A 13,179-nucleotide genomic window follows, 5' to 3' on the forward strand; every position below is an offset into this window, starting at 1 on the left:
ACAGTTACGTTCCTCAGGTTTTCCCTTCATGGTGTTCCGGGTTGATGCCGGCTATCGTGATGGTAACGAGGCCCAATACTGCAGCGTTCTTTATGAAGAAACTCCCTCTGATCTCTCGAGCCTGGCTGCTTGCAGCGATACACCCGATGCTGAAAGCTTCGCTTCTGAAACAGCCGCCTTGTGCCCACAGTAAACAAGCCATCCATGTCTCACACAACAAACTGATATTATTTTGTGTGTGTTTTTTCTTTAATTTATCGATCCCTGTGTTTCAGCATTGATCCGCCACAGACAGATGCTCTCGCATCTCTCTGTAAATTATTTGCATGGTCGCCTCTGTTGCCGTATCCCAGTCAATATTTACGCTGGCGGCACCCCCCAGGACAGATTCCTTGGGGGGACACGTGGCATCAGGTGACTCCTGTCGTGCCAGTCGGGGGTGATGCAAGGAGCTTTATCTGCCGTTATTTCTGCCTGTAAAATGCAAAATGTCAGATGGGGGCTCACCTTCCCATAAATCAGGCAGAGTTTAATCACACCTGCCACCCCCGTGCGGCTGCTCCCAGGGGAAATCGTTTTCTGTCCCCCTCCCCCCCAACTCTTTGTGTTCAATTAACCGCCAAGCTTGTTCCAGTGTTTATTTATTCACCCGTGTTTGACTGCCGGCATGCGCTCCCCATCCAGGCCTCCAGGGGGAGCAAGACCTGACCAAGCCGACTTCACCGCACGGTCAGTGCCATGCAGACCATGGCCGTACTGGGGCCATAGAGCCTTTCTGACTTTTCTGAGATATGGGCTTTGAGTGAGGATGTGTGTGGTAAGAGGCCTGTCCTCTCTCTAAAATGGCCTGTTCAGTTACATGCTACTCATACGGCTGCTGATTCACCTGCATGGAGGGGAAGCTCCTGTGTAACACTGATTCCTGACATTTGTATGCAGTCCATACCATGTTTGTCTGAGTGCTGACCGGTGTATATGGAGAACAGCGGAGTTTGCACACCTCTGAGTGTGTGTGTGAGTGTGTGTGTGTGCATGCATGTGTGCGTGAGTGTGTGTGTGTGCATGCATGTGTGTACTCGCGTGTGTGTGTGTCTGAGTGAGTCAGTCAGTCAGTCAGTCAGTGACTGTGTGGTCCTGAGGGGCTTTGAAAAACTGCAACATTCGGAGGAGTTGGGGTGACAGGAGACAGCAAACAAGGACATGAGAGATAGCGAGACATCAGGCTGACCCTGGTGGGCTGGGGAGGGGGCAGCAGCATGTAGTTTTAACAGCATAATTATTACTAATGATAGAGGGGCTGCCCAGGCGCCTGGAAGGACCATAACTCAGAGGGCCGAGTCAGGGGCGTCCGCTCCAGCGCCCGACAGAGCGCCGGCCGTGCACGACCCCAGCCGCCTCACTGCGACTGTGACACCTATCTGCTTGACGAAAGCAAGGCCCCACCAGTTAGGATGTCTTGTGTGTTTGGGCAGAATACGAACGGTGTGAGGCAGCACCTTAAGTGCCATTAAGCGGACAAAGCAGCCTGCTGCCAGTTAACGTGATTAGAGGGGGGGACCGGGGGAAGCCGTGGTACAGATAATGGGCTGTAAACATAAAGCATCACTTTAGATTCCTCGCTGACACGGGAGGAGCCCAGTGTATTCGGGAGTCATGCTTGGGAGGGGGGAATACATATTCTCTTTTGTTTTGAGAAAGAGAGAGCAGTTCAGAGTGGAAAAAGCAATGCAGAGATACACATATCTCTCCCCTAATTGGCAATATGCAGACGGACACAGACGACAGCAATCATAAAGGAGCAAAATAGCCCAGCAAGCCCCCTCGCATGTGCTAATGTCTCTCTCCTCATGTGTTTAACTAGCCAACATGTCTTCCAGTAATGGGGGCGTTAAGGTAGGAGTCCTCAGTATTGCAGGACGGGCAGAGGGGGTGTTCAGGGTGTTCACGGCGAAACACGGCTCCTTTGGGAGGGTGACGTCTGCCCCAGGCGAGGTGGAGGGGATCCTGTCTCCCCCGAAAGTCACACACTTGATCAGACATTGAATCAAAGGCAGAGGAGGTCTGAGCACACATCTGCCAGAGAGGGCCGTCTGCTCCGGCGAGGGGCGGCGTGCAGCCAGCCGCTACATCGCCCTGCCCCCTTTCAGAGAGTGACACTCAGCCCCGCCAGCTCGCCCACATCCCTGACGTTCAAAGCGGCGCTGCAGGCAGGCCTGGGCTTTCCTGCGCTGTTTGTCTTTCAGCCAGAAACCCTACCACTCTAAAAGTGACACGGAGCCAAAAAGGCACCCCCAGAGCACCTATGGTTGACTTTCTGTGCATTGTAACCGCGCTTCAGAACGCCTGGGAAGCGGCTGGGTCCATCTTTAATTCATGTGATTAAAAATTCAGGAGGAGATCTTGTACCAGCTGTTAAACTCTGTTAGTAAGCTGTAATTCAGAGTTCAAATCCCAGCAAATTGAGGGTTAGGTTAACAGGGTGCTGGGGTGGAAATGCATTACACAGCAGCTGTGTGAGGCCGGTTCAGTCAGGTGAAGCCTCCACGCTGTGCTTGGTAATTCCCCACACGGGTATACACACACACACACACACACACACACACGCATGCACACACACAAAAGAAGAGGACGGCTCACTGATGCTCAGAATATCCCCCCCCCCCCCATTCTGTGAGACTTCTGGGGGTCTGTACTATGCTTTATCTACTTTGTGTATCAGTGTATGATGTATTTTCAAAGCCTAGAACAAAAGTGATTTTCCTTCCTATGCTTTTCTATGAAACAGTTACATTCTTGGCAATATGATTATGGGAAAGTATTTCAGGATATGATTTCCAAGCATGTTTCTTGGATTAAACAATTTAACTAATATTTTCTGCATGGTGACAGTGGCTTTATGGTGACAAGGATTTTTACAGTCACATAAAAGGAAGTTTTTGCATGTTATTGTGCAACGTCTCACTCATTTGGATATCGCCGTGGGCTCCATTAGGTAATCACAGGCATATTTTTAAAAAGTATGAAACGCAAACAGCGCCGGATACTTTTTTTATGTACGCAGGCCAAAGTTACGCGGTGAGCCAGCCAGCTCGATCGCAGCCCTGCTTTGCACACAAGAATGCGCTGGAACATAAAAAAAAAAAATCGAAAAACCAAGTGAGTTGCACAGAGCACGAGGAAAGTGATTAAGTAAAAACAGGCTCCTCCGATACAGATAACATCTGGATGACTGCAGTGTCCGTGTTTCAGCATCCAGAGCTCCCAGGATGTCGCCAGAGTGAACCGGGGAAGCGAGGAGGAGGCAAAAAACGGTAAAGAAAACCACAGGGGAGGCAGAGGACTTTTATTATGCTGTGGGTGTGGTGACATAAATTTGTGAGAATTCGAGGATAGTCTGCCAAACGTGATCGCAAGCAGCGTGTTTTCACTACCAGCACCCCCCAACCCCCCCGTGCTCTCTGGCTCCCATCCCCACAGCCCTGTACTATTTCTCGATGCAGGGTCATAACCCTGCTGATGTACAATGCCGTATTCTTTACATAATTAATCCGCCGTGAGGTGTACGCTGGCCGTCTTCCAACGTTATAAAAATAACCTCCGCATGGCTGAAGTGCTGCGGCCCATGCTGTAGGGAGCGCACTATAAGAGGCCGGGTGCATGCTGAGGTGTTTTATACTGCATCACCAGAGATGTGCTAGATGTCAGGAGCCGTTCCAGACGGTTACGTTTGTGGCCGTGTGGCGTGTGGAGAGGCCATCGTGTTATGCACAAACGTATGTGAAAAAAGAATTTTTTAAGACTTTTGCTTTTCACATAAGGAACAAGAATTTCCATAATTTATAATGATAATAATAATAATAATAATAATAGCACTTAGGTAAACAAACATCCACCTTTCCAACGTTGTCATAGTTACCTTGTTTCCGTAGCATTAGCCTAGCATCGTGCTTATACTGAACTTGCCTGCTATATTCAGCGCTAGAAAAGGACTGAGGTAGGGGGGTCTTTTTTGGCAGTTTGCCACTTCCTGTGGCCTTTGCCAAGCTCTTTGAAATCCAATCAGTTTAGGGTTTTTAGATCAGTATCCCCCTCAATTTAGTGCACTTAATTTAACTCAAAGCTTTAAAGATCGACCCCCGCTCTGGGGCGATTCCTTGGGCCCCTGCTCAGGGCCTGGAACGCCAATCGAGGTGGACAGGCAAGGGGGCGTTCCTGCCCATATCACTCAGACACTCTGCTGGCCCTTTGGATAATAGCGCTCGTCCCAGTGACCTGGTGTCACTGCAAGGCCACGGGGGAGCCTGAACCATCCACATCATGTGATCCCTGTTGTGCTGTACTTTGCGATGGGGGTCTCTGATTGGTCCAGTGCAGTTTTAGGCGACTGGGGGGCATCCAAAGGTAGCAGCCCCTGGCTCGCTGCCTGAGCACTCAGACAAACTCAGAGGGGTGTGGGGGCAAACTCAGATGAGGTATGGAGATGAACTTGGATGGGGTGCATGGACATTCTTGGACAAGATGCAGGGAAAACCTTGGACAGGACTCAGAGACAAACTCAGATGGGGCACGCAGACTAACTGAGACGGGGCACGGGGACGAACTCAGACAGGGGTGGGGACATCTTTTGACAGGACATTTGGACGACCTTGGGCAGGACACAGGTATGACCTCAGGATAATAATAATAAAGGTTGGGTAGCATTAGCTTAGCTTAGCATAGCTATTGTATGGAACTTCCTGGCTGCTATTTTAAGTCGTAGGCAGGATGCATGAGTGGCGCGTTAATGAGCTCTGGGCTTGTGCCCCTGGTGCTGAGGGTCTGGAGTCTCCGAGCAAAGGCATGCCAGCGTGCATTCATTCGTCAAACATGTTGTTTTAGGGTATGGAGTTGTCCTTTAATGCGATGTTAATGGAATGTGACTGGACTGTTTCAGGTAACACAAACAAGGCAGCCAACTTCCCTCGCTGGAAAAAGACATTTTAGATAGTATGAAATCACCATTCTGAGTAATTGGACAAATGATAAAATCACAGTGATATGGGAATGAGTCCTGCTTCACGTGCGGATTAATAAGTTAGGGTCAATTAACCTTTGAGATGGTAACGTTTAACTGCAAGAAACCTGTAACTGTAGTATTGTAATTTGACGGAAGGGCAAATTTCTATCGCTCCTTTCCGTATATGTCTCAGGAAACATTTACTTATGACGTCTGTGAGCTGGTCCAGCATTTGCTAATTAATAACAAGGCAGGCCCACATTATGGCAGCACCTCGAAGTCCGTGTGGCACTGTGGAAAAGTCGCAGTGGCTGAGCGGACCACGTGAGTAAATTAGAATTTAGTGATTAATTGTCATTGTTGACACACCATGGCACACCGTGCACAACAACAAAATGTGTCCTTTGCATTTAACCCATATGTGACATAGCAGGGGGCAACTAACTCAGCGCCCAGGGAGCAGAGCTTGGGGGCGGAACCTTGCTTAGAGTATCATAGTGGTGCTTTGCTGGTCAGGAGCGAACCACGTAAGCAGCCCCTGTCAGTGGACCACGTGAGCAGCCCCTGTCAGTGGACCACGTGAGCAGCCCCTGTCAGTGGACCACGTGAGCAGCCCCGGTCAGTGGACCACCTGAGCAGCCCCTGTCAGTGGACCACGTGAGCAGCCCCTGTCAGTGGACCACGTGAGCAGCCTCGGTCAGTGGACCTCGTGAGCAGCCCCTGTCAGTGGACCACGTGAGCAGCCCCTGTCAGTGGACCACGTGAGCAGCCCCGGTCAGTGGACCACCTGAGCAGCCCCGGTCAGTGGACCACCTGAGCAGCCCCTGTCAGTGGACCACGTGAGCAGCCCCTGTCAGTGGACCACCTGAGCAGCCCCTGTCAGTGGACCACGTGAGCAGCCCCCGTGAGCGGTACTGACTTTCAGCAATGTTTCAGCGTCCAGTCCCATGGGAATGGCTGCGCAAATTTCAGTGAAGGTCTGGCTTTTTGGGGGAGAAAAGGGAAGCATGACTGATTTTAGGAGGCCTTTGTACGTGTGTTTTTTTTTGTTTAGAAATGCACTGATAATGTGAGTATCCAGTGCTTGAGTGCATAATTGGTTCCTTATTTGGTTGTCAGACTGCCCCCCCTCCCCCACCCGGGGTTCTGGCAGACAAGCTGAGGCCCAAACGGCCGACAGGAGCCGGGGGGCCTCGCCTTTCCCACAGCAGCCTGGCCCAGTGTGACGTGCTGCTCACTCCCGTCTGTGGCGGATGTTATCGGGGCTGTCCTGCATGTCGGGCAGGCCGGTGGGAAGCCTGAGGTGGGGGGGGAGGGGGGCAAAGTTTCTGCACCCGTAAGGAAGACACTTCCATGCTGGAAAAACACAGGAGCATGTTAAACAGCAGAGTTTATCAGGACAAATTATGGTAAGTTTGGGATTCTCTGTCTCTTTAATCTGTCGCATCTGAACGTCTTTCGGTTTATATTTTTAAGGCCTTCTCACTCTCCCCCGTTACACGAAGAGAAATCGGGCCAGAATTACTGACTTCCTCCCGTGGAAATCCTGAGACACGTAATAAAAATTTAATTACTTCCCCTCATTTCCATACGATTCTTTAAAAAAAAATGTAAAATTCATTTAAAGTAAGTAGCGACTTTGTCTTTGAAGATCACGACAATTAACATGGATCAAAGCGTATGTTCTGTAAGGATGAGAGCTCATTAGCATAATGAAATTAACTTGCAGACAAGAATCTCTAATAGGTACAACAAAAACGCATTAATAATATTTGAGGAAAATTATGTTTATGCTGGTAATACAACAATTATAGACCTTGTATTCAATTAACAGTTTGTTAATTAACTTTTAGTTTATACAGAGTTCATATCTGGTCTGTTTATTTATTCAGAATTCCATCTAGAAGCAACTATTTCTTTTCTTGTTATTAGGCCCAAGTCTTAACCATGAACATCTTATTTGTCAGAATAGTTGTTTGTTTTAGATTGAACTACATCAAATTAATCCTCATTTGCATATTTTCTGTGATAATTGTAACAGCCGATTGCCTGTTACTGTAATGGGGAAAAATAACAATAAATGACTAGGGGTATTTTAAATGGAATTACTCTTAAGTGTTTCTCTTAGTGATGACAGCAGAATCCACGTAATCACACCTTTATCTCGAAGGACATATTTATAACCTCACACTAACATTAACTATAGTTCAGTAACACAGAGCGACGCTTGCTTTTGTGTGGCCTCTAAACCACTGCTGGTAGGAGAAAATCGAAACGGTTGTGAAAAGGTGCCAAATCCGGCATGTGCGCACGAGTGGCCCAAAAATATTTAGTTACCCTCGAGTTCCAGTTACTCAACCCAGCGTCACAGGTCATCGCTCCTAGCAGTGAAATGATGTCACTCTCATATGACAGCGACACACTTCTTGTGACGGTAGCCCAGCACTGCAGACCGGCACTAACAAAGTGTTCTCACAGAAGCGCAGGGTATCATCGAGATGGTAATTATGGTAATCTGTGGTTTCACTCACGTGGGCGGGCCGTGCCTCCGTGGTGATGCTGGAGAGTAGCAGCTGAATCACACAGGCACACATGAGACTAATATAGCAACCTGTGTGTGTGTGTGTGTGTGTGTTTCCATATACTGCTAAAGATGTATATAATATATGCATATTTGTCTATATAATAATGAATGTGTAAGAGACAAAACGGAGGATCAGATAGCATGGTTTTGATATCAAGGACCTGACAAGCAACCATTTATTTATTTAAATAACACACTAACTGATTTGGCCCAAACATTTGGTGTAAAGACATACGTTTGCGGCATTCAGGGCACGTGACATGAAGGACATTGGACAGCTCCACGACACCCCCGTGCCGGGGGGGGGGCTGAGCCGCTGCACGGCTGCGGCGTGTAGCCTGAGAGCGTGACCCCTTCCCCTTTTCCACGGGAACAGGCGTCCACTCTGCTTCATGGGGAGGGGGCGGACTGGGGCCCAAACGAGCGTGTAGCAGAACAGGGGTGGATGACCGACTTCAACGAGTGACTATTCCTGTCCCAGGGTCTTTGGGGGGGCTGAAATGACCCCCCTTCCCCCTGAGATGTATAAATAAATAGTTAAGCCATAGCCTTTTTCTCAGGCGCCTGCTGAGAGTGTGATAGGTGGCGGGACGGCAGCGGCCTGCAGTGGCGGCCTGCAGTGGCGGCCTGCAGCGGCGGCGCTCCAAGCCAGAGAAGTAGCCCTGGTGCCTCGCACCCTGCACCATTCCCATGCCCTGCTGCATTCCTCCGGCAGATCACTCCCAGGCGCTCTTTTCCCCCTACGTGCCGTCCAGGATGTAGACAAATGACTTCCAAGTGACATAAGCGGGGGCGGACTCTCAGAATAAAGATTTCTCCTGTCCTTGCTCTGGCATTAGCAGACCCTCAGGGAGCTCCTCTTTTTCCTTTTTGCTTGCCATTAAAATTGAGAGAGGTGGACGCAGACTAATTACTAATTATGAAATTGTGCCCTGCTCACACGCAGCTTTTACGTTTCTCCTTTTGGCTGGAGACTCGATTCTCCGCATGTGTATCACGGGTCTCCCCTTGGCTTTGGCCGGCTTGCATCAGCACGGGACCCCGTTTACATTTTATTTTCAGGAAAACAACAACACGTGAAAGATTTTATCCTTCAGGTTGTACATTTTCACGGGATCGTCAGTAATTAGATTTTTAATTAACGGATCTGACGTTAAATTACTAAGGGGAGATGCATGATTACATGGCCCCTGGCCTCTAACATGGTAATTAACAGCGTTCACTTTACCTTCCGCATCCAGATTTTGGTCGCAGTGTTGAGCAGGTGCCCTGCTGAATGTGCATTTTGTGGGGGTGGGGCGGGGGGGGGGGGCGTTACCTGTCTATGCTTTGCCCAATTCACCTGCCTCACCTCCCATTTTCATAAACAGGAGCCTCGATGTGAATATGAGGCACTTATTTCTGCACGTGCGAGGCTGTGATGTGCGAGTGGGTACAGTGTGTCTGCATATGGCTGTGTGTCTGGTTTGTATTTACCACATTGTGGGGACATTTGTCCCCACAATGTGGCAAAACCTGTTATTTTTCAGCTTGTGGGGATATTTTTCAGGTCCCCACAATATAAAACTCAATTTTATAAAGTCTGTGATGGCAAATAAAAAACTAAAAGTCTCGTATTTTGTCTGGTTTCTTATGGTTAAGGTTAGGGCTGGGTAGGGGTTAAGATCGCCATGTTGGGATTAGGGTTTCCCATAGAAATGAATGGAATCCCCACAAAGATATAATTACAGACCTATGTGTGTGTGTGTGTGTGTAGGCATAGGGGTGTGTGGGTTGTGGCGGTTCTGGGGGCACATGGTGAAAATCATCTATATGTCAATTATTATAATGTATTAATTATTATATATAAATTGTTTTATAAAAACTAGACCTTCACTGCAGGGCAACACAGAGCTGGAACTCATCACTGTAGGAATCACCTCAAACGGTCCCTGAATCAGTCAGTTAGCTAGTTAGCGGGGTGGTTATCTAGTTAGCTGGTGTGGCTTGGTGAATGCCAAAGGCTTTGTACTGCCGCGGTGCCCCAGTAAAAGCCGCCTTGGAGCCTGCCACTTCCCCACACGTCCGCCTGGCGCTGGGTCTGCCCCAAAGCCCAGCAAATTAGATCCCCGACGATATTTAATTTTCCTGAACCCCGAGCAAATTAGACACCAATTATTTCTGATTTCCCAAAGCCTTCTGCCCGAATGAGATTGCAGGTGATTCTGGGGGCGGGTCTGTCCGCTGATGGGCGGGGAAGCGCAGCAGACGTGAAACTGCACACAGCTGTCTTCCTCCTGATTTATATTCTTGCTTCCCGTTCAGTTGTCCTTAACTTATGCTGTCATTTGATCTTCACATCCCGCAGATCGAAACGTGGCGTCCCAGGACTCCGACGGCGGGGTTCCAACCCAATTCAGCCCAGGTCCGAGGGGGGTCGACCACCTGTGTCTCTCACACTGTCGATGCAACCCTAGCATCTCCAGGCCGCTCGCCAACTGTCGGAGGTGGACATTATATTCACATTTCTTTTTATTGTTTCATTTATTTGGCAGCTTTTTTGAGAAAGCACAACACCCCCCACGAGTTTAGTGATCCCCCAGATCACAGGGCTGTTCTGCACAGACTCCTGCGGGGCTGAGGAGGCCGTTATTCTGTGGGAAACGACATCCTGTACGTGGCGTGGGGGGAGAGCGGTGCAGGGCAGCACAGACACGGTCCCCCTCCTCGGGCTGTGATCTGTTGATCCTGCAGGGATGTTTCCTGGCTCGGCCTGGGATTTTCACACGGCGGCCCGCTGTGGAGCACAGGAAGTGAGGCGCAGGTTCCCGGGCCGCCGACAGGAAGTCAGCGCCGCCTGGATTTTATTAGACTCTGAGGGCCCTCATCCGATGACCTCCTGATTTCATCCCTCTACACTGCAACCTAAAGCCCCATTACATCATCAGAGATGTGGATATCTCCCTACCTCTCCCCACCCCCACATTCCCTCATCCCCCACATCTCCCGGGTTGTGAAAATTCAGTGGGAAGGTATGGGGCACAGAGGATAGGGCCTCATTCACGGACATATGCTTCTCACTGAACATTGAGCACCAAGCAAACTGTATTTAAACTGCCTGTTGCTTTTACTACGTTATAATGAGTCATTCCTCCTAATGCGCTCTATTACCAATCATTTGTTTTTATTGATAATATGAAAATATATGGGCCGTCATATGTCTTGGCTTAATGTCTGTCCCTGTTTAAATAAGTCGACGTGCTTAATTAAGTTTAACGACTTAAGTAAGCATTGCTGAGAGCACTGAGGCGTCTTTCCCGGGTGAGAGCTGGGTGACGGATGTTCTCTCCCTTACATGGTCACCCCAGGACATCTCTGACTGACATGTCTGATTGTTTACATTTGTTATTTTTATCTTATTATTTAGCAGATGCTTTGATCCAAAGCAACATACAGTTTTTGGGTTTAATGGCTGTAATGGCGAAATCACTGCTGGGATGTAAACCAGCAACCTTCTGATCACACATATATTTGGTGGTCCTGGTTTAGGGAGATTAACAGGGGTTATTATATCCTGCTGCCATGTCGCCAGTGCTGTGGTCCCAGCTATCATGTGACACTGTGCCCCCAGGGACATGTGACATCACTGGCATGTGTTGCTGCACCACCTCTGGGCACCATAACTGGAAGACCAGCCCCAGCAATGCTCTCCACATAACTCTCTCTGGTCTGGTGCATGGTGGCCAACGGGTCAGCCTGAAGCTGGGAGATTAGGGCGTGTCATGGTGATCATTAAGATGCTTTATCTGCCATTTGAACAAGGACGAAAGCTGGTACCTTGGAATGTGTTATTTTTTGCATATCCCTTCACGCTGTCCTTTGAGACACACACACATATGTACATAGAGGTGAGAGTGAAGCTTGGGGTCTGAGCAGAGGGTCAGCCATGCATCCAGTGCCACTAGAAGTTTTATGGGGGGGGGCGGTTAAGGGCATTGCCCAAGGGACCAATCAAGATGTGGCTTCACGGGGTTCGAACCGACAACCTTTCGATCGTGGGCACAGAGAACTTCCCTGTCCTCCTGCCACTTCACGGCCCCCAAACATGGCATGCAAGGCCCACACCTGGCCTCTGTCAGACAGCCCTCGCCCCTACGTTCCTGGTGGGTTTTTGCCGGGTGTTTGAAGGGAGCAATTTTGCAGTGGTTTCCTTTAACTGGTCTCCAGCGGGCAGTGCGGCTTTCATTGTTCTGTCTCTGGGAGCATGTTTTCCCCTACTGTCGAGTTGGGCTGCTTGTAATGAAAATGTTATTCTTAATAAATAAACACAAATGGGCAAAGCTCTATTCCAAAGGGTCCAGCTCCATTCAGGACTGAATACAGAAAACATTATACCAACATCACGCATAAAAAGTCAATGGCTTTTTAAATATATAATATATACATACAAACAGGCAGTACCACTAGTTTCCAAAATTTCCCATGTTTTTTAGTGCTGTGAGTGGAAAGATGGAAGAAGAGAGTTTGATGTTGCTGGTGAAGGTGAAGACATCCGGCGTGAAGTTGCCATTGGAGACGGACAGGGGTGAGAGACCGGACGCGTGCAGCGGACGCGGAAAACATCTGGCTCTGATTAGTCACTCTGAGGTAGGTATTAAAAAGGGAAACTCTGTGGATTTTCCCCCCATGGAGAGATGGCAGGCCCCCCGCTCCTTTGAGCCCCCACACGGAATCAGGCTGTGGGTGCGGGGGCCGACGAACGAGAAAAGTGAGGAGGGCGCGTGGTTTTCGACGACTCCGGGTGGTGACGTGAGTGCGGCGGTATTTATCCCGAAAGCACGGCGCCGTCCGTCTCCGCATCAGCCCCTCGGCAGGAGCGCGTGTTAATCCTGCTCCGCTTCCTGGAAGCAAAGAGCGCAGAGCCCACGGAGCCCCTGTCATATATCATACAGGACCCAGTCAGCAGAACGGGGCTCCGCCTCACCACGCTCGCTCCCAATTGGGAAAAACCTTCCGGAAAACCTATGACCATAACAACCCCAGCAACGCCAAAGCATAACCAGGACAGAGAACTTTCTTATAACCGATCTCCTCAGCGTGAAATAAGTTTCATGTTTTAGCAGGAAGAGCTGGAGAAATGGTCTTCTGAGATTACCATCGATTCTCCACAGCCTATCTGATACAGAAACAGATGACAGGTCACTCTTTGTCTTACTTCATAGCGTCTTAAAAATCTAGGAAATATTCCCAGGGAATGTCACAATTTCCCAGCTTTCCCAGTGTGACCTGAGAGTGTCCCGATGTCCCAGCTTTCCCAGTGTGACCTGAGAGTGTCCCGAAGTCCCAGCTTTCCCAGTGTGACCTGAGAGTGTCCCGATGTCCCAGCTTTCCCAGTGTGACCTGAGAGTGTCATCCTTGGACAGTAATACTCTGAGGCTGCTGCCTGTCCCCTCATCTCTGATAACATATTGCCCAGATACACCAAAAATTATATACAGCATTTAATTATAAATATCGAAATACAGCTGCTTATTATTTATTTAAGCATGTATTCACTTAATCATAATCTTATTTGCTATGCTATATATCTCAGGTTGAGACCCTGTAAAGCACTGTTCAC

The 13,179-nt window shown here is 49.1% G+C and overlaps 1 long non-coding RNA gene across 1 annotated transcript; it reads left to right on the forward strand.

Moving 5' to 3' along the window:
* Positions 1-6,263: 6,263 nt before the first annotated feature.
* Positions 6,264-12,293, forward strand: LOC140578609 (uncharacterized). Its single transcript, XR_011982857.1, has 3 exons — positions 6,264-6,405; positions 9,928-10,066; positions 12,053-12,293. It is a non-coding gene; the product is annotated as an uncharacterized lncRNA (long non-coding RNA).
* The last annotated feature ends 886 nt before the right edge of the window (positions 12,294-13,179 follow it).

Source organism: Paramormyrops kingsleyae, chromosome 16, assembly GCF_048594095.1.
Source record: "Paramormyrops kingsleyae isolate MSU_618 chromosome 16, PKINGS_0.4, whole genome shotgun sequence".
Classification (NCBI taxonomy): Eukaryota; Metazoa; Chordata; class Actinopteri; order Osteoglossiformes; family Mormyridae; genus Paramormyrops; species Paramormyrops kingsleyae.